General features: G+C 39.0%; 1 long non-coding RNA gene and 1 pseudogene across 3 annotated transcripts; one reads left to right on the top strand and one right to left on the bottom strand.

The window, feature by feature from the left end:
• The window catches only part of LOC103417428 (valine--tRNA ligase, chloroplastic/mitochondrial 2-like), a 28,025-nt pseudogene extending 5,050 nt beyond the window's left edge, over positions 1-22,975 (top strand).
• LOC103432299 (uncharacterized) lies at positions 65-3,139 on the bottom strand. 3 transcript variants are annotated; one of them, XR_011578296.1, is made up of 6 exons: positions 2,791-3,139; positions 1,887-1,965; positions 1,499-1,577; positions 1,012-1,043; positions 320-441; positions 65-227 (listed from the first exon to the last, which is right to left on the bottom strand). It is a non-coding gene; the product is annotated as an uncharacterized lncRNA (long non-coding RNA). The 3 variants fall into 3 exon arrangements; XR_003770597.2 differs by lacking the exon at positions 65-227 and having other exon boundaries at positions 249-441; XR_003770598.2 differs by lacking the exons at positions 65-227; positions 1,012-1,043 and having other exon boundaries at positions 249-441.
• Positions 22,976-26,666: the final 3,691 nt, after the last annotated feature.

Here is a 26,666-nt window from a genome sequence, read left to right as displayed (position 1 = left end):
TAAATAATGTTTGAGTCAAAAACTGAGTTACCAATGCCAATGCAAATTATACACAAACTCATCATGAATGAAACAAATTTAAATATCCAAAGAGAAACCAATTTCGTCTATTAAAAATATTACAAAGTTCTTTGGATACGAAAAAACACAAATTGCTTCCTGTCCAAAAACATTAATGGGAAATGTTGTTTACTGCAACACTAAAAGTTGTCCTCTACTATGTTGGTCTTGAAGCATCCCAGGCAAGGGAAAAAAAAATTGAAATAAATTTATACAGTAGAATTATATCATGAACAAAATAAGGATTAAGTGTGTTTACCTAGTGTTTTTGTGTGCAGAAAGAAGGCTGATTTTGCACAAAATGGAGATGACCTTCTCTGGCAATTCTATAGGACGTTATCAAACTTTTGTGCATTTCCAACTTGCCATGCAACCAAGTTTCTACAAAAACAGATCGAATTCAAGAAAGTAAATAGACCAAGGCATAAGAGATTATAAGAAAAAGTATAGAAAATATAAACCACATAGACCACTTATTATACTACTTTGTATTCCGAATACACCTAAAAATATATCGATTTTCTAGTGAATGGTTCGTTTCCAATTAATTCCACTCTAGTTTCTTTCTAACCCTTCAACTTATCCTTGACTTTTTTTTTAACGGCATCATAATTAAGTTAGCTTCCATCAAATCCTTCAACCAATCCCACCCATACCTCTCTAACCCTTCATTTAAAAGCTTATTTTCTCTACAAAATCATAATAGTTTGTGTCTTAAATCACATTTTTAACTCTTGATAACATTAATTTCCATCTCAAATCAGAACGAACCTCCAACATTAGAAATATGAGTAAAAAAAATGTTTAGTAAAAGAATTTGCCAATTCTAATTAAGAACTGTTAATCAAACTGTAAAAGCAACATATGAGTTTTTCCCAACTTCAAATAGAGAACCAACAGCGAGAATCCAAATTGGAAATGGAATATATTTGACGAAGAAGAGTTCATTACATAGTGTGATGGCAACTGATCAGCAGCAGAAACTGAGAAGAGCGAAGAACTTGGCCTCAGATTTTCTCCAGAATAATTGAAAAATAAATAAACTTAACATGTAGGAATGATGCTGTTATTTTCTCCAGACAATAAACATCATCTCTTAAAATATTAAAAATAATGTATGTGCATTTCAATCATATTTCTATTCACATCATAAACGTAAACCTCAAAACACAACTCATGAAACAACTTTTCGTACTAAACCCTAGAACACATTTTAAAATTTTTAAAATAGTTCTCATTTTTTATTTTCTTTGCTAAATTCATTCATGCGTTTCTTAAATTTAAATTCAGTTTATAAATTTTCACATCAATCTTTAGAAAGTAATTTTTTTATGTAATTATTTAAAATATGCTGTATAAAACATACTTATTGCTTCCACTTAAGAAAACTGATAACACAAAATGAATTAAACTGGGAGGTTAAAGTAAGCTCTCTTACCAAATAACTGAAGCCAAATTAACACAGAAGCATATCAACGTAGCATCGTCACAGGTACACCATTAGCAACGTTTCTTTACTGATTCAAACATAAACATGAATTAATTAAACGCGTTAAAAAATGAAATAACACCTCAATCAAACGCATAAACAAAAGAAAATGATTTTAAATAGTTCTCATTTTTTGTTTTCTTTGCTAAATTCATTCATGCGTTTCTTAAATTTAAATTCAATTTATAAATTTTCACATCAATCTTTAGAAAGCAATTTTTTTATCTAATTATTTAAAATATGCCGTATAAAACATACTTATTGCTTCCACTTAAGAAAACTGATAACACAAAATGAATTAAACTGGGGGGGGGGGGGTTAAAGTAAGTTTTCTTACCAAATAACTGAAGCCAAATTGACACAAAAGCATATCAACGTTGCATCATCACAGGTAAATCATTAGCAACGTTTTTCTTCTGATTCAAACATAAACATGAATCAATTAAAAGTGTTAAAAAATGAAATAACACTTCAATCAAATGCATAAACAAAAGCAAACGTTAAGCATTGGAAAATGACATTGAGAAAAAAGCTATGTTAAATATTGTAGGTATTATATTTACAATTAATCTCTATTTTTAAATAAATGAAAATATATTAAATTCATAATAATATGCATAAACATTTTATTTCCTCAATCTACCTCTTTTTCCACCACAGTAAATAGTAAAGCTCTGCAATCAGAGCTAAGAAAAGGCATTGAAAAACCACACTTAACCCAAGCTCAAAGATTTCATCTTTGTCATCAAATCTCATCAGTACTACCCACAAAAATAAAAATAAAAAGCAAGCTCAAATATTTCATCTTTGTCATCAAATCTCATCAGAAAGCTACTGATATCACATCAATACTACCCAAAAAAATAAAAATAAAAAGCAAGCTCAAATTAACCACAGTTAATTTTGGGAATTACCCAATTCACCAGAAACCTTGAAACTAAAGGGAAAGGTTAGTTTTCTGGGAATTTCTGAAAAAGTTCCAAACTTTTCCATGAACACAGGAGAAACCAAAAAATCTAGAACAATCCAAACAAAAACCGTCGAGAAAAACCCACACAAAAATGAAGAAAGTCAGAGAACCCAGAGCAAGATTAGAATTTGGAAGAAACCCCATTTGAGAAAAACCCTCAAAGATGAAGAAAAGTAGCATCAAGATTAAAAGCAGAGCAATCAGAACAAAACCCATACGAGAAATAGCCACAAAGATGAAGAAAAAAAGAATCTTGGGGTTTGGGATGTACCTGAATGAAGCAGTCACGGAAGAAGAGGCGCAGCAGCTGAGCAGAGACATTCTTCTGGTGGGAATAAATCTGCACCATCGTCGACCTCACAATGGTCTCAATTGCTGGGCAAGTCTCGCGGTAGAAATCGTATTCAAGATCCGATTCACCTCCATCATTCATCTCCTCCATGACAAAATCTTGGCCGCCATCGGAAAAAGCCAGAGAAACCAGATTGAACAGTGGTTCTTGGGCGGAGGAGGAGGTGGAGAGAAGCAGGGAAACACGAAGGATTTACGCAGGGAGAAAAGCACAGAAACAGAGAGGAAGAGAAAGGGAAAAGCAACGGAAGAAAATGGAAGAGCCTTCGAGCACATTCCCCACCAAAAAATGGAGGGTGGAGAACTGTTGGAATCAGATTAACGTGTCGACATCGCTTAGAAGCAAACGGACACGTGGGTACAAATGAGGGAAAAGAATGGGAAGGCTGAACAGCACAAACGAAATGCGTGGCCAGAAAGGGTAAATCCGCCACTTCTCTGTATAGAAACGGAAAAAATAAGAACTCCAAATAGTAAGTGGAGGACAATTTCGGTAGTTCACTGTTCACGAACAGTGAAAAACAGTGCCACCCGAATTTGGGTTTTAGTATAGGTATAATATGGTGACATATTTGTACCGCGAATATGGTACTAGCTTTGTGTTAGATGTGTTCTCTGTTTGTGAGAATTTGAAAGAATTGAATTATTTGTGAAAAATTGAAATATATGGTGACATATTAATCTTATAAAGAACTGGTATGTCAGAATTTTCGTTGAAATTCTTGTATATTGAAGTCTTCAGTTATGAATAAGCTGGCAGTTTTTTCTTGTGAATAATGGCAAAAGTCAAGATGTAAGGAATTAGATCTCTTCTGTATTACAACAATCACATTTCTATGGTGACTGAAACAAACATTCTCTCTAGTCAGAACAGTTGAATTTATATTCACCTTATTATTTTACACTTTTGTCCTGAAACTCTCCCTCTAGGTTTTGAGTTGATTTTTGGAAGAGTAAGCTGTTTATCGTTTACAAGAAAGTGTGACTTACATGTATACTTTTTTGTTATTTGTATATACATAGGGTCCTACATGGTGAATTGGTCTCCTAGTCTACAGACTGCCGTTTCTGACTTGGTAAGTTTCATCTGGTCTCATGTATGTGTTACGCTCTAATCTCGATTGAGCTTGTGCTTTAAAATGCAATATTTGACATGGCCCTTAATATTTATGAACAGGAAGTAGAATATCATGAAGAATCCGGAACTCTTTATTATCTTAAGTATCGTGTTGCTGGAGGTGTAAAGTAATTGCCAGCTGACCATTTCTGATTCCCTTATGAAATGTGTTCTTAACGTTATATGGTCTATTAGAGTGTACAAGCATATGTCTTCTGTTGTGCTATTACTGTGTGCTGATGCAAAATATTCTGTTGATATATAGTTGCTAGTGCAGATCTTATGTTAATCCTCTCAGCTAGAGTTGGCTTTTTCTCTTCCGGGTTCTGGTTGGGGTGGTTTGCTTGACCACCCTTTTTGCTGTCTCTGCTTCTTTCCTCTTTTAATATAATTTTTATTTATAAAAAAGCAACTTGGTCCCTCTAGAGAGGAAAATTTATTGGCACAATAACTGTGACATTCATAGTTCGAACATTGGTAGGTTATTTTGTGTTTGACAACTAACTAATATTACAACAAAAAGATGATTACTGTTTACAAAATTTTGGGAGTACTTAAGTTTTACGATCTTTAGCAGTCGTTCACTTATTCGTTTGTAAATTCTTCTACTGCTATGTCTATGGGTGAGTTCTAACAATTTTCCGAGTTACATTATGCACTCTCATTGGTACCTTCTGTACTTAGGTCCGACTATCTGACAATAGCAACAACACGTCCGGAGACATTATTTGGTGATGTAGCTATTGCTGTGCATCCTGAGGTAGGGGTTATTTTGCTTACATTTCTGGCTTCCTTTAGGAGTTTAGTTATGGATCGACCAGGTGATGACAGTTCTTTTATGGTAAATAATGTTTAAGCAATTTAGAAAGGTTATAGGGTAAAATATTTTTAGACATTGCTTTTGATTTTTTTGGACCAACATCTATGTAAACCTAATCTTTTTATATAAATTCCTAACCTGGGCTTTGTGTGAAGGCCTAGATTAATAAATTGGTGCTCAAGTATTTAGATTTTATTCATGTATTGTTTACTTAAAAAAGTCGGTACATGCACAATGGTCTTAGGTCTGTGCATATATTGTTTAATTTTCTGAATTCTACAACATGAAACCTTAGCTTGTGTTTACATAGTTGTGTTTGTTTTCTTCCGTATTTAGTATTGTTTAATTAACAACAAATCGAGGCGTAAGAAGCCCTAGACGTATAACTGTTTTGAGTGTTGAAATTTCTCTTTCTATAAACGAACATTGTATTCCCTGTTTGGGAAATTCTAATATGTTTGATCTTTTTACTCCTACGGGTCATGTTCACCAACATTTGAGTCCAAGGAGTCTTTTTTTTCTTTTTCTTTTTCTTTTTTTCTCAATGAAGAACCCTCATTATTTATAAAGTGAAAAATGCCAAAGACTAACAAGGCTTGAAATTTTCACTTTATGAACTAAGAGACCTAAAAGGCTACCATCAAAGCCACACACATAGACATAGGCCAATTAAATAGCATAATACTGTTGCCACACCTAGTCCAGTACAACAGACCAGCCTAGATGAGTCATACTAAAGGGGACATGCCTAAAGTGTTTTGGAAAGCATGGCCGCAAGAAAGCAACTGTCCCACAATGAAATCAACTTTAAAAACTCCCCAACAACTCCCTCTATGCCAAACACAAGCCAGAAACTACTCTTAATATGTGACCCAAAGGAGCAAGATAGGGACATATGTTTGGAAATTTCACTCAGCTGTTTTACCTTATCCACATTTTATAGTTTTTCTTTCTATTCTTCTTAGCCAAAGGACACTAAAACACTAATTGCTATACAAGCTGTTAGTCCGAATGGTTTCTAATGTTTTATAATGTCATGCAGGATGATCGATATTCTAAATATATTAATAGAATGGCTATAGTGCCTTTGACATATGGCCGTCACATCCCTATCATCGCTGACAAGGTAAAGCATCTTGGACTACTTTTCTATCTTCATTGTATTTGCTGTTGTAATTTTATTGTTAGTATGATGCCAAATCTCGATTACTGATGCTTGGATCTCTGATGGGTATCATGCTCTAACAGTAATGTCTAGGGATGTTTAGAAGCAGAAAGTTAATATGGGAGTGAATTTATTAGTACTACTGGTAGCCTCTTCGACTGGGTATGGGTTTGTGCGCAATTCCTTCTACCAAGTCCCTTACCTAGGTTTATGTGTTGGTTTTTGTTCTGTTTTTCTTTTTGGTGCCTGCCTGAATACTTTCTTCAGTTATTCCCCATTTCAATTGAGTGCTCTTTTTTATTTTTCTTGATGCACCTCTTCAGTTTATTCACTTGCTGTAAAGTTTGTAATGTGGAAGAATACTTATTTTAAGCTTTTTATGCTCCCTGCTATATAAAACAAACACAAGGAATATTGTGGTTATGTCCTTGCAGAACTATAAAGTGGTTGCTGTAAGTTTTTGTTTCCAATACTAATACGTAATTAATTAGAATCCTATGTTTGTGCAAAGTAATATAAGAATAATGTTTTTGAAAAGTGAAAAAGTAAAATAGAATTCTGTCCTTGGGAAAATTCTATCTGATTTGGTAACTGAATCAAGAGGATTATGCAAATTACGTCGTTATATTTTCTGCAAACGGTGGTGCAAGGCCTGCTGTCTGGGGCTATATTGCTTTACATCTTTATAAGGCGTCATTTGTAATCAGAAAATGTGTAATGTAACCGGAAGATAGATATTTGTTTTTGTTTTTCCAGTCCACTATTTGCCTTGACTGCCTGCCTGCTTCTCATATATTTCCAGGTAAATAACTTGATTTGTGGACCATTAATTGTTTTGGCAGCATGTTGAGAAAGACTTTGGCACTGGCGTGCTAAAGATAAGCCCTGGACATGATCATAATGATTACAATCTTGCAAGAAAGCTTGGTCTTCCAATACTTAATGTCATGAACAAGGATGGAACGCTAAACAAGGTTGCCGGACTGTACTGGTAAATGCTGTATAAGTTCTTGGATTGTGAACTTGAATTTATTGGAGAACTTTATCTTTTATCCTATATCTTATATTTGGTAATGAAACCTGTGATTCTGTCAGTGGCCTTGATCGGTTTGAGGCCCGGAAGAAACTTTGGGCAGATCTGGAGGAGACTGGTTTAGCTGTAAAGAAAGAGCCACATACCTTATGAGTTCCCAGATCTCAGCGTGGTGGAGAAGTGAGTTGAATGCTTTTCGCATTTGGTTTTTGAACTATCATGTTTTGAAAAATTTGTGATTTTCTATAAAGATTTTGTTACCTTCATTATATAATATATATACATTCTTCCTTTTGTCCTCCAATTCTTTCAGTGGTTTGTAACGATGGAGCCCTTAGCTGAGAAAGCCCTTAGTGCTGTTGAAAAAGGAGACCTGAAAATTATACCTGAAAGATTTGAAAAGGTATGCGCTATTTGGCCTCATATTGACTCTTCTGGGACACCAAGTAGTTTTCCTCTCTTTTCAGTTGGAGCCTTCAAGTACAAAAATAAAAGCTATGGAGCTGTTTTCTTTTATTATGACTAGAAGCATAATTTTTTTTCTTCTTTTTTAAATTTTTAGCTAAAGCATCTGATCGATGATGCAGAAAGAGAAAATTTAGTGAGAGAAGCATAATTGATTAATTAAACAGTGAGTTACTTTACAGAGTTAACCTCAATTTTTAAATCTGATTAAATATTAACTCAATTAAAAGTAAACTTAAAAGGAGCATAATTGACATTTCGTACTCTTTAGTTGACAAAAAAGGTTTTCTCTAATAAAATAGATTAATTAAAGTTGCTGGTTTCATGCCCAATAGGACTCTGTACCGAGCACGAGTGCTGATATCTGTTCTGTGCATTGTCGGTCAAGTTTGTTTTACATTTCTATTTCTTTGTATTGCATAGCAAATTGAGTACCTTATGTAAATAATGCAACGAGTTCTCTTCCCCATTTAGGCAGTGGCTTACCCGGAGAGATTCGCTATATTCTTTCACTCACACCTGCGCCTTCTATTAAATAACAGATTTACAATCACTGGCTATCAAATATTAAGGATTGGTGCATAAGCAGACAACTGTGGTGGGGTCATCGAATACCAGTTTGGTACATTGTGGGTAAAGATTGTGAAGAAGAATATATAGTTGCAAGGAGTGAGGATGAAGCTCTTGGGAAAGCTCAAGAAAAGTATGGAAAAGATGCAAAAATATATCAGGATCCGGATGTTCTTGACACATGGTTTTCGAGGTTTGTTGCTTACGGGATTGCCAGTTAATAAAGTTTTTGTGAAATTTGTTTTCTAGAAACTCTGAAACTTCCCGCTTTACTTTTACAATATGAAAGCTGCCTAAATTTTGGGTAGGTTATCCAAATATTACCGTGTTCTGTGCTATGTAGAATATAAAAGGATGTTAGCTCAAGTGGTGAGTGGAGGTAGGAAAAAGAATTAGAACTAGGAGATGTCATTAAATAGACCTCATCCAAACAACAAAAGATTTTAAATATATCCATTAGAATGCTTATACTCAATCATGCTCCATGAATTCAAGAAGTTCTTGCGCAATAAGTTTCAAATTTGTGTATGTTGTGATGGCAGTGGGACAATCTATTTTCATCCAATGTGTCTTATATCATGAAATCCATGTTTAATTGATGCAGTATTAATTGGTCTATCATTTCCGAATTGTTCAAAGTTTCATGCTTTAAAATTAATTTCCTGAAATTTACACGGAGACTGACATTGTCATTCTTGGTAAGAGGGACTTTACTATTTTCTTTCATATAATACCTAAAACTTTGAAGACTCTAGCCAATGATTCCAGGATTTGAGATTTAACATGCCCTATTTAGCAATTTTGTCTTAACCCATGGATACAATTTTTAATGCAGTTGTTTGAAGGGATTATGTGACCAAGATGACTGTTTGTGTAGTTGTAATGGTAATTGTACATGATCTTTCAAACTAAAATACCGAACTAATTTGGTAACTTCTAAACCTAACTAATATCTGATTCATTATGTTTGGTTTGTAAGCAATGAAGCAGCATATTGGTGTATTTAACAAAAGAATGAGCATTGTTTTAGGCAACGATAGTTTTTATTAAATTTCTAGTGTTTTCTTTCTGCTGCATGTGGAAGCTTTTGATTTCACAATTAATGTATACTTGGTCTTTTTTTTCAATCCACATCAAGGTTTCATATGTTTATTGCAAGGTTTCATATATTTGAGATGCTTTGTAGTTTTACTAAATATATCATATTTTCCTTTTCACAGTGCACTGTGGCTTTTCAGTACTCTTGGATGGCCAGATGAGTCAGTTGAGGATGGCCAGATGAGTCAGTTGAGGATAGGGATGGGCAAATACCCATTGGTTATGGGTAACCGCGGTTACCCGCCCATTTAAATTAAACGGTTACGGTTATGGGTAACCGTTTAGATAAATAAACGGTTATGGGTATAACCGTTTACCCGCGAAATTTAAATGGGCGGTTATGGGTATTAACCACGGTTATAAACGGGTAACCGTTTACCCATTTATTTTATATATGTAAAACTAACACAAATCATGTTCTCAATCCAATAATACTTAGCACCCAATAAATTAGCAAGGAATTCATCGGTCCTTCTCTCAATAACACTACTACAGGAATGATGATTCTCATCATCAAGGAATTGACCAAATTAATTTAAATTCCTTGCGGGTAACCGTGAAATTGACAGAAATGCTCTGACATAAATGTCTTCTAAACAATTTTTGTAACCCAATAATACTTAGCAAATATTATATTTACCGTCATTGGTAACAGTTAAAAATATCATCCGTAAACTATTATTTCAATTATTGGAATGGTATAAGGACTTAAAAAATTAAAATATCGACATGTATGATGAATGTACCTATAACGGTGTTTAATTGTCAAAAAAAAAAATTTATGACAATTTTTTTTTAATTTTCAAGTTGTTAAAAAACATGTAGACGGGTGAAAAAAGGGTAATGGTAAAAAAAAAAAGATAAACCGGTTAAAAAGGATAAATGGGTAAACGGGTATTAAACGGTTACGGTTAAATGGGTATGCGGTTATGGATACGGTTAACCGTTTATAAACGGTTATGGGTATGGGTATAACCGTTTAGGTAATTACCCAACGGGTAAACGGTTATGCGAGTATGGGCATAAACGGTTATGGGTAAATTAACCGCGGTTACCCGCCCACATAACCATTGCCCATCCCTAGTTGAGGATTTTAAGCGGTTTTATCCTACAACAATGCTTGAAACTGGGTATGTGCATCCCATGCTAAGCATTTGCCTGTCATCTGTCTTCGTTTTCCCATGTATGGCTGCATTTAATATTGAATTTTTGTCATATAAGTAGCCTTGTGTACTCTCTCTCTCTCTCTCTCTCTAAGCCTCCATAAACCTCTCCTTCTATACCTAGCTCCTAGACACCTACTTCCCTCAGCTTCTCATCTCCCTTTCCTTTGCCACCAAGACTAACCATCTTCTCATTTAGGGATGCTTCTCCTAGATCTCACAAATTTTAGTATGGCTCTTGGTTTCTTAATGGACATAATTGTTTCTAGATTTGTTCTTCAAGCCCATTCCATTCCCAATATTTGGGACTGTTGTCCCCTTTGAGCAAGGGGGTGTAGATTTATCACTAATTGCGATAGGTTATTACGAAAATTTGGAAGGTTTGTAAACTTTATTATTATGGTGATTGGTGATCAAGCTTGCTCATTTGAAAAGATTGTTGAAGTTTATATTATTGCTTGCATGTTTGAAAAGGCATGACATATTGTTCTTTTGGGTTGCGAGGATGGTCATGATGGGAATTGAGTTCACAGGGACAGTGCCATTTAAATACATTTATCTACACGGTCTCATCAGGGATTCACAAGTAAGTTGAAACTGCACTATAAATAGTACATCATCAATGTAGATATTTTATTTTGATTGTCCTTTTAGCTTGTCATTTCTTCTTGAGTGTGAAATAGATTATTCCCAACCTCTCCCTTGTGTGCTTACTTTGAGGATCGTCAAAATTCCTTGCTAATGAAGTGCCTAATTATATGGATGTTGTTGATGCACAAAATCAGTGAGGACTTTGGTACAACAAAAAGTGTAAGTTTGTGACCTTCGCTAGATTGCTCTCGTTACTAGTGTGGATAAGTATGTAAATGGATAGAGACACTGAAGCAAACACCAGATGTACGTGGTTCACCCAGATTGGCTATGTCCACGGAGTAGAGGAGTTCTCATTAATTGTGAAGGGTTTACACAAGTACATAGGTTCAAGCTCTCTTTTAGTGAGTACTAGTGAATGATTTAGTACAAATGACATTAGGAAATATTGTGGGAGAATGATCTCTTTTTATAGAAGAGAGTTTCTAACTTTGTTCTGACATTGACACGTGCCGTGTTGTGATTGACTTCCGATATTGACACGTGTCGCGCTATGATTGGCTTCTGATGTCGACATGTGTCACGTTGTGATTGGCCTCCTAGTTGGAGGGAAACTCTTCTGGGTCCTTGATGGTATAACGTTGACCTGTGCTTAGTAGTTTCGGGATTGGTCAAGTATAGTACAAACAGATGTCATTAATTTGTTGGTTTGTTTTGCATGGTGTGCAAGGTTAATTGTCTTTTGGGAGAGTGCTAATTTGATGGTTACATCCTAGCCTCTCTATTTTAATAATCTTTTGGGAGAGTGCTAATTTGATGGTTACGTCCTAGCCTCTCTATTTTAATAATCTTTTGGGAGAGTGCTAATTTGATGGTTACGTCCTAGCCTCTCTATTTTAATAATCTTTTGGGAGAGTGCTGATTCTGCACTCTCTTTCTTTCCTGTTAGTTTTCTTTTCAGTTCTGGGTGGTTCTGTGGTGACCACCTGACTTCCTCTTTGTATTCTGCTCGTGCAGTATGATTGTCTCTTTATTGAAAATATTATTAGCACAGTTATTGGGTTGTCCTTCTTGGATTTTTTTCTATATTCCAGTTTGCTTCCAACAAACTTTCTGATAAGACACCAGTTGCATTTCACAATTCATGCATGGTTGATTCTTAAATAATTTATGGGTGAGAATTAACGCAAAATGGCTTGGCCTCTGCACGCCTTGTAGCACGAGGTCTAGCATAATCAAGCAACAAATCAGAAAAGCGTACACAACACAAAGGTGCTTGCTTCGCCAAAGAAAGTGCAAAGACGCTCGCACCAGATCTGACGAGAGAGAGAGAGAGAGAGAGAGAGAGAGGGGATGGCGTGTTGTCCTACATGTGAAGCGTAGCCGTTTGAATGGATTTCTTTTACCGAAACTCCCAAATGGACATTCTAGCTGAATTGAAAGCAGAGAAATCTTCATGGACCCAGAAAAATTTAAAGAATCATTAAAATTAAACCGAAAATCCAATCTATTATTATGATTAATACAGAAAAAAAACTGAAAGGTTTACGTCTCACCTTGAGGCCCTAAACACCTCTACTTACACCTTCACCTCTGAAAACATTGCTATAAACTACTGTTTACTACATTCTCTAATTGTACTCTACTCCTATGTGTCTGATATTCAGATATATGAAATAACGTAATGATTATTTCAGGGTCGAAGGATGTCGAAAACATTGGGGAATGTAATAGATCCTTTAGATACAATCAAGGAATATGGCACAGATGCTTTAAGATTTACAATTGCTCTAGGGACTGCTGGCCAGGTTTGTGTTGTTGTCACTTTACTTATGTGTCAGTTCTGCATTTATACAAAATTATCGCTTCTAAAAACAAACATTATTTTACTATATTTGCTGACCAGAAATATGTGTATGCAGTCTTCAGCTGTTGCATTTTAAAATACAATTACCATTTTGGCTGATTTGGTCTTGTTTTCCAGGACCTTAATTTATCCACCGAGAGGTTGACATCCAACAAGGCCTTCACTAATAAACTATGGAATGCTGGAAAATTTGTATTGCACAATTTACCCAGTCAAAACGATGCATCAACTTGGGAAAATATACTTTCTTATAAGGTTTGTTTGCTAAACTATCTCAAGTCATACGATTTCGTGCTGAGCTATGAAGTATAACTTATTATTGACCAGAAAATGCTCCACTTATGATTAGCTCCATCCTGTCTCATGTATGTATCTCTAAAATTTTAACTTCCTCTGGAGGATTCACGAAAACTTGACCTGCTATGTCTAAAGATAGCCCCATGCTGCTCGTATATGTATAACAAACTTGTCTGCAAGGCACATCATGTCTGAACGTGTCCGAATGATTTAGCGAGTTCTCAATTACTAAAGAACTTGGGCAGAGGCTTAATGTCGGCGTTTGATGCAACTCTTTTATAATTGAAAATTATCGGTAGATTTCTTACAAATTACTTCACTTGCTGTCCTCGTATGCTTTCTGCAAGTCATAAAAGAGATGGTTGTCTTTCCTCTTTCTTACTTTCTGAATCTGTCCATAAAATGTGTTAAATAAGACAATAACACACTGGCTGAATGGGAACCAAATGATTTTTCTTTGTTTAACCATTCATTTTTCTCCCTTTTTCAGATTTCAAAACTTCATTTGCTTATTGACACAGTCGCCACAAGCTATGACAAATTTTTCTTTGGAGATGTAGGAAGAGAGACATATGATTTCTTTTGGGGAGATTTTGCTGATTGGTATGTTTTGAGTTTCCATTAAATGTTTTCAACCAGATAATAATCAAAAGCATAGTCTTATGTTATGTCCATATACAAATTAAAAATAAAAAATAAAAAATCTCTTTAAGCAACTTAAACACAAACTGGTGGAATACCACTCCAAAGTCGTTTACTGAGAACATGTAATCTTTGTGGATCCTAAGTGTTGCATGGAAATCTTCAATGTTTATAGACTTTCCACCCAATGCCAATTGGTTTTAAGTTGAATACTGACTTTGAAAATTTATGCAAGGGTAATCCACGTGTCAGAACCGGCGCCTGCTGGTGCTCCATATCTCCCAATATAATTCATCCATGTGTTTAGTTCAGTCACACCCAGCCTAAGTGGGGTATAGAATCCCATATCAGGAGTTTGAAGTGTTGCATGGCAATATGCAACATCATGGGCTTTTCCACCCATTGCCTACTGGTTTGGGTTTGGTTGCTACTTTATCCACGTCCATTGGATATACTGAAAGACTCCCTTGTGTTTCTGTTTGTGGGCCACTTGTCCTATTGGACAAGGGTGCTGGATCTCGCTTTACTTTTTCTAAGGTTTCCTATCCAAAATAAAAATTGACTGATTAGGAGTGATAATGTTAAATATATTTTTCTCTTATATAAAGTCAATCTCTTGTATATCTTAAAAGATTTTGAACCTCCCCAAAGAAACCTCTGAATCACAATATGGTTTCTGAAACTGTACTCATTTTGGTTTCTGTGGCTGATAACAATGCAGATTGGTATTATGATATGATTAGGTATTTTCTAGCATGTTGATGTTTGGCCAATAAAATCTCTAATAGATCAACTAACCAGCTGGACCAAACTTTATATGTATGCCACTGGAAGGAAATGGAGCTTCAGGATTAGTCTTACCAAAAGCTTTTATCAGATTTGCCAAAAGGAAAAATCCTGTGCAGGGTTTTTTTGTTAGGTCATTATATTTGTGTCATGAAGTTGAAGCCCCTAATATTTGGAGGAACACGGGATGAGTTGGGTCGTTAGTGGAATGAGTTGGTTTTTTGGCTTCCCTTTGGGCTTCAGTGTCTTCAGAGTTTACTGTCCAGCTATATTTTATTATGGTTGGAGTGGCTGATGTATTTTGGTATTCATTTTCTCTGCCGCCGTGTAATACTATGAGGTACAGCTCTGTTTTGTTTAGCCTAGCTGGACGACTGGAACTTTTCCCCTGTATTAGGTTGCTCTTTTTTATCATTGCAAGTCAGTGTTTCTTACTAAAATAACAGAAAATAAGAATGTTAACCGTTTTCTTTTTCTTTTTGTTGATATCTTCTGCCTAGCTCAGATGCACTAATTTACACATTTGTCAACTATTGACTTATTTCACTTATGTAGGTACATCGAGGCTAGTAAAGCTCGTCAGGGATTCATCAAGAATATATATGATTGGTTAAAAGATTTTTATCAAGAATAGTCTAAATATATGATTGGTTTGTTAACGTGTAAATTGATGAATTGATCAAAGAGGATTACAAGGTTGATTAGTGTTGTGTCTTAGCTCATAGGCTGAGATTGAGTGATCAAATTGTAATGTGCTAGTTAAGTCTCATAGGACTTGATAGTGGACAAGTGTCTTAATCTAAGCAATATATAAATGGATGGTTGAGATTGAATTGAGGATCCTTTTTTTTCATGGCGGCCGTGAAGACCCTTCACGGCTGGTCTCCTCCGCCACAGTAAAAATAAGAGCTCGCTTATTACCGGTACTAGTAACATCCCCACCCGTCCCCTCCACTTCTTTAATTCTCCGCTTTCGTCTCCTATTCTCTTGGCTTCTGACATCAATAATAGGACCCAGCTCCAAAGGATCCGAATCTTGAGTCCCATTGTAAACCTTTCCTTCCGCCTCCTCATGCACCACAACATTCACCTGTGTCACCCCATCCATGCCACTCAGCTGCTGCATCATAACGGAGTGGCCTTCATCCTCCATGCCCGCCGGGACGTTCAAATCAACCTGTAAGCCTCTCTGGTTCCCGTCCAAACCCTCCTCCATGCCCACCGGGACGTTCAAATCAACGCCTCTCTGGTTCTCGACCGGGACGTTCAAATCAACCTGTAAGCCTCTCTGGTTCCCGTCCGCACCCCCCTCCATTGTCCTCGCAGGTTCAACAGACTCAACCAAGACCACATTCTCAATACCCGGCGCCACTATCCCTCCCCGTCCAATTAGTCCCGCATCCTTTCGTGCCTCTTCTTCTGCTACCCGGCGCTGGTTCCGTAGATCTCCCCGATTCCCACTCCCCTCCTTAACCGGGCAATCATACTTATCTTTTTCCCCAGGTGAAGAGTCTGTGTCCTCCACATCACCGTCACGGTTATTCCCCACCCGTCTGCTCGCCTGTTCCACTCTCCCTCCCCTAGCCCCCGTACGCCAAACCCCCTGCATCCCCTCGTGATGCATGTCCCCATCCCTTCGTGATTCCACTGTTCTCCCACTCCCTTCCCCCATACTCGGATTCTTAGATTTCCACGACGGTGATCGCAGAACATTCCCCCGTAAATCCATACGAGCCTCCAAACCCTCATATGGCAGTGACCTCCCTTGTCCCAATATTTCCTCACCCTCCTCCATTCCTTGCACTCCGCGCTTTACCTGTGCCTTACACACCCTACTCACATGGCCTAACTTCCCACAATAGAAACAATAGTTAGGCAATCCTTCGTATTTAAATTGAACCCAAACTCGACCTTCATCCGGAAACGTGACCACCATTCCCCGCATCAATGGTTCTCGCAGATTAGCTGAATGCGAACCCTTAAGAACCTACCAATACATTCTCGACTAGCTGATTTGTCCACAGTGATCACCATACCAATCCCTCCCCCTATTGCCGTAGCAACCGCTGCCGTCATGCTCAATGGTGGCACCTTATGAATCTGCACCCACATCTCACCCATTGACATCTCTTCCCACCGTGCATCGCGCCTGTTTGTACGGTCAGCCACCAGTACAAAATCATTACGGAATGTCCAAGGGAAATCCGATTCTATCACTCGCTGCATATCACGTTTAGCCACAAATCCGATCAGAAACCGCCGGTCACCTAAACCCTGAATAGAGACCCCTTCCGTCCCCTGCCACAGTGATGTGAACTGGTTGATGAAAGCGTCCACATTCACAGTCCTCTCAGTTAATACATCTGCCAGTAGGGTATAAGGAAACCCTATCAGCGCCTCTTCCACATCCTTCTTCTCAATCACCACTCCCTCCTTCTCCTTATCAGTAAGGAGAAGATTGCTTCCCAAAGTCTGCCCTAGTTCCTCCATATTCCCTTTCGTATCCGAGTCCTCCATTAAACCCAGCCCACTACACAATCCCTTCTCTTCGCTACCTTTCCGTTCGCACGCAAAGCTGGCTCCTCTGTCACGATCTCCTGTCATTCCAAACCCTTGGTTTAGAACGCAAAATCTCCCAGTCTCCTTAGCTCCGACTTTCTCGGACATAACCTCCTTGCGATGACTTTCTCGAGTCATCATCTTCTTGAACTCGGTGCGCTGGACCTCCTCCAGTGAGACCGTTTCGGAGCCGTTCTTGTCTAACTTGTCGAAGTTCTTCTTCAGCTCCTCCATGGTGCAGGCAGCGCCCGGATCAGCGAAGTTGACGTGGTCATCTCCGTCGGCGTCGACGGAGCTGATCATCTTCGTGCGGTCCTTGAGCGAGTACTTCTTCTCCAACCGCTTCAGCACCTCAAGCAGCTCACTCTTGGAGATCAGCCCGTTCTTGGCTAGATTGTAAAGGTCGAACGCGTCGCGAAGTTTCTTGGTGGATCCGCCATTGATGATCCCGGCGAGCTGCCCGACGTCAATGTGACCGTCGCCGTGCTTGGCGATCTCAGCCATAATGCGCTGGACCTCCTCCAGTGAGACCGTCTCGGAACCGTTCTTGTCGAACTTGTCGAAGTTCTTCTTCAGCTCCTCCATGGTGCCGGCAGCGCCGGGATTAGCGAAGTTGACGTGGTCATCGCCGTCGGCGTCGACGGAGCTGATCATCTTCGCACGGTCCTTGAGCGAGTACTTCGTCTCCAACCGCTTCAGCACCTCAAGCAGCTCACTCGTGGAGATCAGCCCGTTATTGGCGAGATTGTAAAGGTCGAACGCGTCGCGAAGCTTCTTGGTGGATCCGCCATTGATGATCCCGGCGAGTTGCCCGACGTCAATGTGACCGTCGCCGTGCTTGGCGATCTCAGCCATAATGCGCTGGACCTCCACCAGTGAGACCGTCTCGGAACCGTTCTTGTCAAACGTGTCGAAGTTCTTCTTCAGCTCCTCCATGGTGCCGGTAGCGCCGACTCCCGAGCCTTCCGAAACCAAATCGCTCTTTGACATCGTAGCAAACACGGTGAGAGAGAATTAGACCCTTTCTGTTTCTGTTTCGTACTTTGCGTAGCAGTCTAATAAGAGATATATAGATAGAGGCGTCAGGGTCCGGACTACGGAGACATGATTTGGTGACGTGTAATCAGAAAACGTGTGATGTAAGTTGTAACCGGAAGTAGATATTTGTTTTTGTTTCTTTTTGGTGAGCATTTGTTTTTGTTTTTCCAGTCCACTATTTGCCTTGACTGCCGCCTGTGTGGACCATTAATTGTTTTGGCGGCATGCTGAGAAAGACTTTGGCACTTTCAAGTACAAACAGAAAAGCTATGTTTTTTCTTCTTTTTTTAATTTTTAGACTTCTAGAAATGCATCTGATCGATGATGCAGAAAGAGAAAATTTAGTGAGAGAAGCATAATTGATTAATTGAGTACCTTATGTCTTTTAGAAAGCATTTCCGAATTGTTCATACAAAGTTTCATGCTTTAAAATTAATTTCCATGAAATTCACACGGAGACTGACATTGTCATTCTTGGTAAAAGGGACTTTACTATTTTCTTTCATATAATACCTAGAACTTTGAAGACTTTAGCCAACGCTTCCAGGATTTGAGATTTAACATGCCCTATTTAGCAATTTTGTCTTAACCCATGGATACAGTTTTAATGCAGTTGTTTGAAGGGATTATGTGACCAAGATGACTGTTTGTGTAGTTGTAATGGGAATTGTACATGATCTTTCAAACTAAAATACCGACCTAATTTGGTAACTTCAAATCCTAACTAATATCTGATTCATTATGTTTGGATTTGTAAGCAATGAAGCAGCATATTGGTGTATTTAACAAAAGAATTAGCATTGTTTTAGGTACTATAGTTTTTATTAAATTTCTAGCGTTTTCTTTCTGCTGCATGTGGAAGCTTTTGATTTCACAATTAATGTATACTTGGTCTTTTGTTTTTTAAATCCACATCAAGGTTTCATATATTTGAGATGTTTTGTAGTTTGACTAAATATATCATATTTTCCTTTTCACAGTGCACTGTGGCCTTTCAGTACTCTTGGATGGCCAGATGAGTCAACTGAGGATTTTAAGCGGTTTTACTCTACAACAATGCTTGAAACTGGGTACGTGCATCCCATGCTAAGCATTTGCCTGCCATCTGTCTTCGTTTTCCCATGTATGGCTGCATTTAATATTGATTTTTTGGCCTCCGTAAACCTCTCCGTCCTTACCTAGCTCCTAGACATCTACTTCCCTCAGCTTCCTATACTTCCCTCATCTCATAGCACAACATAAAGCAGTTTTTTTTTTTCAAAACATAACAATACCAAATCAGCCCTAACCATCTTCTCATTTAAAGATGCTTCTCCTAGATCTCACAAATTTTAGTATGGCTCTTGGTTTCTTAATGGACATAATTGTTTCTAGATTTGTTTTTCAAGCCCAGTCCATTTCCAATATTTGGGACTGTTGTCCCCTTTGAGCAAGGGGGTGTAGATTTATCACCAATTGCGACAGGTTATTACTAAAATTTGGAAGGTTTGTAAACTTTATTATTATGGTGATTGGTGATCAAGCTTGCTCATTTGAAAAGATTGTTGGAAGTTTATATTATTGCTTGCATGTTTGAACAGGCATAACATATTGTTCTTTTGGGTTGCGAGGATGGTCATGATGGGAATTGAGTTCACAGGGACAGTGACATTTAAATACATTTATCTACACGGTCTCATTAGGGATTCACAAGTAAGTTGAAACTGCACGATAAAAACTACTGCATCAATGTTGATATTTTAATTTAATTGTCCTTTTAGCTTGTCATTTCTTCTTGAGTGTGAAATAGTTTATTCCCAACCTCTCCCTTGTGTGCTTACTTTGAGGATCGTCAAAATTCCTTGCTAATGAAGTGCCTAATTATACGGATGTCATTAATTTGTTGGTTCATTCTGCATGGTGTGTAAGGTTGTTTGTCTTATGGGAGAGTGCTAATTTGATGGTTATGTCCTAGCCGCTCTATTTTAATAATCTTTTGGGACAGTGCTGATTCTGCTCGCTTTTCTTTCCTGTTAGTTTTCTTTTCAGGTCTGGGCGGTTCTGTGTGGTCTTATTGACCACCTGACTTCCTCTTTGTATTTTGCTTGTGCAGTATGATTGTCTCTTTATTGTAAAATATTATTAGCACGGTTATTGGGTTGTCCTTCTTGGATATTTTTAAATATTCTATATTCATGCATGGTTGATTCTTAAATAATTTGTGGGTGAGAATTAACACAAAATGGTCATTCGTATAATTAGGCACTTCATTAAGCAAAAAGTCAAGAAAAGCGTACAGAACACAAAGGTGAAACGTAGCCGTTTGCATAATTAAGCAAAAAGTCAGAAAAGCTACACAACACAAAGGTGCTCGCTTCGCCGAAGACTCTCGCACCTCTGAAAACATTGCTATAAACTACTGTTTACTACATTCTCTAGTTGTACTCTACTCTTATGTGTCTGATATTCAGATATATGAAATAATGCAATGATTATTTCACGGTCGAAAGATGTCGAAAACATTGGGGAATGTAATAGATCCTTTAGATACAATCAAGGAATATGGCACCGATGCTTTTATACAAAATTATTGCTTTTAAAAACAAACATTATTTTACTTTATTGCTTTTTCAGTTTGACAAAGCTATAAACACGTGGACGGAAGGAGGTAAGGCTTGGTGGGGGCACATGCCCACTCAATTAATCATTCTTATGTTTTTTGTGGGCCATTGGATATACTGAACGACTCCCTTGTGTTTCTGTTTGTTGGCCACTTGTCCTATTGGACAAAGGTGCTGGATCTCGCTTTGTTTTTTCTAGGTTTCCTGTCCAAAATAAAAATTGACTGATTAGGAGTGATAATGTTAAATATATTTTTCTCTTATATAAAGTCAATCTCTTGTATATCTTAAAAGATTTTGAACCTCCCCAAAGAAACCTCTGAATCACAAAATACTTTCTGAAACTGTACTCATTTTGGTTTCTGTGGCTGATAACATGCAGATTGATATTATGATATGATTAGGTATTTTCTAGTATGTTGATGTTTGGCCAATAAAATCTCTAATAGGTCAACTAACCAGCTGGACCAAAGTTTATATGTATGCCACTGGAAGGAAATGGAGCTTCAGGATTAGTCTTACCAAAAGCTTTTATCAGAATTGCCAAAAGGAAAAATCCTGGGCAGGGTTTTTTTGTTAGGTTATTTTATTTGTGTCATGAAGTTCAAGCTCCTAATATTTGGAGGAACACGGGATGAGTTGGGTTGTTAGTGGAATGAGTTGGTTTTATGGCTTCCCCTTGGGCTTCAGTATCTTCAGAGTTTACTGCCCAGCTATATTTTATTATGGTTGGAGTGGCTGATGTATTTTGGTATTCATTTTCTTTGCTGCCATGTAATACTATGAGGTACAGCTCTGTTTTGTTTAGCCTAGCTGGACGACTGGAACTTTTCCCCTGTATTAGGTTGCTTTTTTTTATCATTGAAAGTGAATGTTTCTTACTAAAATAACAGAAAATAAGAATGTTAACCGTTTTCTTTTTCTTTTTTGTTAATATCTTCTGCCTAGCTCAGATGCACTGATTTACACATTTGTCAACTGTCGACTTATTTCACTTATGTAGGTACATCGAGGCCAGTAAAGCTCGTCCTTACCACTCTGGTGGTGATTCAGTTGCTTTTGTCACACAGGCAGTTCTATTGTATGTTTTTGAAAACATACTTAAATTACTACATCCCTTCATGCCATTGGTGACCGGGGAAATCTGGCAGGTAAAATTGATTCACCATATTCAGCTTTTGAGTTGAATTCAACTTCTATACTGATAAGGTATTTATTATTTTCTTATGGTGTAATTATTAAATGGAAAAGCTTTTGCTTAGGATTTAGGGTGGACTGCTTGTTCGCTTTCATTGTACTGTTGTCCCCGATAGTGTTTCAATTAAAATGAATGATTGCTTTGATACAGGCACTCCCCTATCGAAAAGAAGCTCTTATTGTATCTCCGGGGCCACTGACTTCACATCCAAGGAGGAGCAATTGGATTAAAAAATTTGAAAATTTACAGGCTTTGGTGAGTGGATATTCCTTCATCCTTCTTGTTTAGTGGTCCATACCCAAATCCAACTGGCACTTTTTGCTATCTTGTATATTTTTCTTATAGTCAAAAGTGGCTGCTTAAATTACTAAGTTTTCTTCTTTGTTATTCTTAAGACTAGAGCTATCAGAAATGCTCGAGCAGAATATTCTGTTGAGCCTGTAAAGCGTATATCAGCATCTATAGTTGCAAATGAAGAAGTCACTGAATACATATGGGTACGTATTCATTCTCCAGCAATGATTTTTATTTGGACATAATTATCATTACCACTAACTCGCTTAAATATTTATTTATATTTTGATGCAGAAAGAAAAGGAAGTTTTAGCTCTTCTCTCCAGGCTAGATTTACAAAAAGATCCATTTTACCGATTCTCCTCCAGGCACGTTTCTTCATCGATTATTTTCCATTTGGCCAAGGCCCGGAAATGTTCATGTTTATTGTCATTTATGTTTATGGCTTTATATGACCTGATGCTGAGGCATATATTTGGTGGATATCTTTTATTTCAGGGAATGTGGATCAATCAGTCCATCTTGTAGCTGGTGAAGGGCTAGAGGCATATCTCCCTCTTGCTGACATGATTGATATTACTGCCGAAATCCAACGCCTATCTAAGAGACTTTCCAAGATACAGACTGTTAGGTCTTTACTGTGTAGGCCCCTCGATATAACGTTATTATCCTTACAACAGTAGTAAATGGGTGTTAGGTGATGACTCAGCTTATGAGATATTTTGTCTATTGTGTTGAATGGATATATATCCCCCTTTTGTAATGAATTCAGGAACAATGAATGAAAATAGTCTTTAATTTCTTCTTTTCCCTTATCCTTTCTCATTTCCTTCCTTACCTGTAACTGGAACCCTAACATTTGGTATCCAGAGCCCAGGCGTGCTTCCATGGGCAAGAACAAGGCGTCGATCACGGTGGCTGACGTTTCCAACTCAGAACTTGATAGAGAGTTTCAGCAACAACAAATCATCACGCACCTTCATGAGTTCCATGAGACAGTCACGCTGATGAGCGTCTGCCAAGATGATCTGCAGCACCATCTCACTGATCTGCAGCCCACGATTGCCAAGATGACGGTCAACAGAGCCCGGCAAGAGAAATTTCAACAAACAGTCATTCGGGAACTTTGTACTCTCAAAACCCTACCCCCTTCCCAAAACAGGTCTCAGATTCCCATCAGGTCTATTCCCATTTCCCTGGGCTCCTCTCCTTTTGCGGCCATCCCAACCCCTCTTCCTCAACCAACCTAGAGTTCTCCACACTCCCAACCCCTCCCTACAAACCACCTCGCGCGGTCCCCCTTGGCCGTGGGTCCTTCCTCCTTACCTCACACTTCTTCAACTCTCCTTAGTCATTCCCCCAACTCTCGTTACATACCCCCACACTTTAGCAACTCAATCTTACACCATTGGACTCTGCCCAATTTCCCTCCCTTCACTACCCCCATCCCACACCACACCAGGGCCCCCATTTCACCCAACTCTTCCCAAACCCTTCCCCATCAATGGTGGGGCCAAAACAGTTAAAGATTGAGCTCCCTCGCTTCTTTGGCGAAGACCCGTATGGATGGTTATCCATGGCTGAAGAATTTCTGGATTACCATGAAATTGAGGACTATCGCCGCGTCACAGTCGCAGGGTTGCATCTGGGGGGTGACGCCGCCCATTGGCAACGATGGTTCAAGCTACGTTTCCTTCTTACCTCTTGGGCTACATTCACCACGCAACTGCTGCAACGCTTTGGATCGGCCAACGCTTTGAATTTCCACATGGCTCTCTCCCACATCAGTCAAACGGAGTCGGTCGAGACCTATGTCGACCAGTTTATCCGGCTTTTATGTCGTACTCCAGATTGGTCTGATGAGCAGCTCTTAGGGGCGTTTTTGGGCGGACTCAAAGAGGACTTGCAGGATGATGTGGTAGCCCAAAGGCCTACGTCCCTTGCCTAGGCTATTGAACTCGCTCGTACTTATGAACACAAAAATGGGCGCCGTTCGTCGACTCGCAGTGGGTTTTCCTGTCCATCTCCTAATCTCTCTAAGCCTCACACACTGACACCAGCACCTCCAACAGTTTTCCCTCATCCTCCACGCCATACTCCACCTGCCCCTTCCCAACCACCTTCTAAACCAATTATCCGCCTCACCCAAGCGGAGATGCGAACATGCAGGGAACAAGGGCTCTGTTTTAATTGTGATGACCAGTTTCGGCCGAGACATCGTTGTCGACAGTCCCATAATCTACTCCTTCTTGCGGAAGATGATTTCACTAACTCATTCCAAGAGGTGGCACCAATCCCACCGCTTGAGTCGACTTTGGTGGAGTAATCTGACCAATCTATTGCACTCCATGCCATTTCAGCCACGAAGCGTTCTCGCGGACAGGCGATGCGTTTGCAAGGGTCTATTCTCCACACCCCGGTTCAGGTGTTTATTGATTCCGGGGTGGATCAAAGTTTTCTTAACCCTCAAGTAGCTGCCAGATTGGGTTTTCCCACAGATTCTTCCCGTTGTGAGCTGGTCATGGTAGCAACCGGTCGTTACTTTCGTACGAAGGGTGTTGCTCCCTAAGTCTCAGTAATGATTCAAGGGTATGAATTTTGCGGGGACTTTCACCTACTCGCCGTCGCCAGCTGCGACATGGTTTTAGGGATTGATTGGTTAGAAACCTTGGGCCTTATTGGTTGGAACTTCCTCTTCAAAGTCATGGAATTCACGATAAATGGAACAAACTATCGTTTCGTAGGATCTTCCACACCACCTCTATGTTCATGCGCCCCTTCATCGGCATTAGACGCCCCTTTTGGCATTCCCCCTCAGATTGTGGCTTAACTATCCAGTGTTCCTCAGGGTTCCCTGCCTTCATCTCCACTATCGGTAATACTCCAAGCACTGCTTTTGCAATACTCGGACCTATTTGAGCCACCCACCACCTTGCCACCCCATAGGTCATTTGACCATCAGATCCCTCTCCTTCCAGGCACAAGACCTGTGAATGTGCGCCCTTACCGTTATGGTCATGCCTAGAAAGCGGAACTTGAACGGCAGGTGGCTGACATGTTATCCACCGGTATCATTCAATCGAGTTTTAGCCCTTTCTCTTCACCTGCTCTGTTGGTAGCGAAGGCTGAGGACGATTGGCGTTTTTGTGTCGATTATCGTGTCTTGAATTCGATCACAATCAAATACCGCTTCCCTGTTCCGGTTATTGATGAATTACTAGCATAACTTCACGGCGCTGCCCTCTTTTCCTAACTGGACTTGAGTTCGAGGTATCACCAAATACGGATGCACCGGGCCGATATCCCTAAAACAGCTTTTCGTACCCATAAAGGTCACTACGAGTTCACGGTCATGCCTTTTGGCCTTACCAACGCCCCAGCCACATTTCAGGCATTGATGAATTCCATTTTGAAGCCCCTATTGCGAAAATCGGTCATCGTCTTTTTTGACGATGTATTGGTTTTCAGTGACACGCTGGAACATCATGTTGCTCACTTGGCTACTATCTTTGAGCTTCTCCGCACCCACCAACTGAAATTGAAGCCTTCAAAATGTCTTTTTGGCCAAAGTTCTATTGCTTATTTGGGGCATGTTATTTCTTAGAGGGTGTATCAGTGAATTCCTCCAAAATTTCGGCCATTATGGAGTGGCCGTCCCCTGCCAATATTAGAGACCTTCGAGGTTTTTTGGGTCTCGCCAGTTACTATTGTAAATTTGTTCGGAACTTTAGGTTACTAGCAAAGCCACTCACTGACTTGCTCCATAAGGATAGTTTCCAGTGGTCTCTCACGGCGGATCAGGCCTTGGGGGCTTTCAAAGTAGCCATGACGTCTACGCCGATTCTTGCCATTCCGGATTTCACCAAATCCTTTACAATTGAGTGTGATGCTTCGGATAGCGGAATTGGAGCGATCTTATCGCAGGAGAGCCACCCTATTGAGTTTCTTAGTAAGCCCTTGGCTCCGAAACATCATGCTCTTTCAGTATATGACAGAGAAATGTTGGCAGTGGTCTTTGCGGTACAAAAATAGAGGCCTTATTTGCTTGGCCAGCACTTCAAAATACTTACAGACCACCAAACTCTGAAGTATTTTCTGGATCAACGCATTATAACTCCTGCTCAGCAAAAATGGTTGTTGAAATTACTTGGCTACAATTATGCCTTGGAGTATAGGCCCGGATCCTCGAAAGCAGCCGCGGATGCCCTTTTTCGCAGGCCGGAGGTCCTGGCCTTAATGGGTCTGTCTCGGCTCCTGTTTGACTGTATCACGGACATACAAGCTACTACGCTTCGGACCCGTAGGCTTCCTCCATTCTGAAGGATTTGCAAGTCAATCTAGCAAGTCATGCCTTGTTTAAACTACAAGAGGATCTTCTTTATTATAAACAAGGTGTGTTTGTGGCAGCCTCATCCCCTTGGCGTTTTCGCCTCTTGGAGGAATTTCACTATTCTGATTCAGCGGGTCATTCGGGCTTCCTCCGCACATATAAA

The sequence above is a fragment of the Malus domestica genome, chromosome 17, assembly GCF_042453785.1.
Source record: "Malus domestica chromosome 17, GDT2T_hap1".
NCBI classification, from domain to species: Eukaryota; Viridiplantae; Streptophyta; class Magnoliopsida; order Rosales; family Rosaceae; genus Malus; species Malus domestica.
This window is presented reverse-complemented; position numbering and strand designations above follow the sequence as displayed.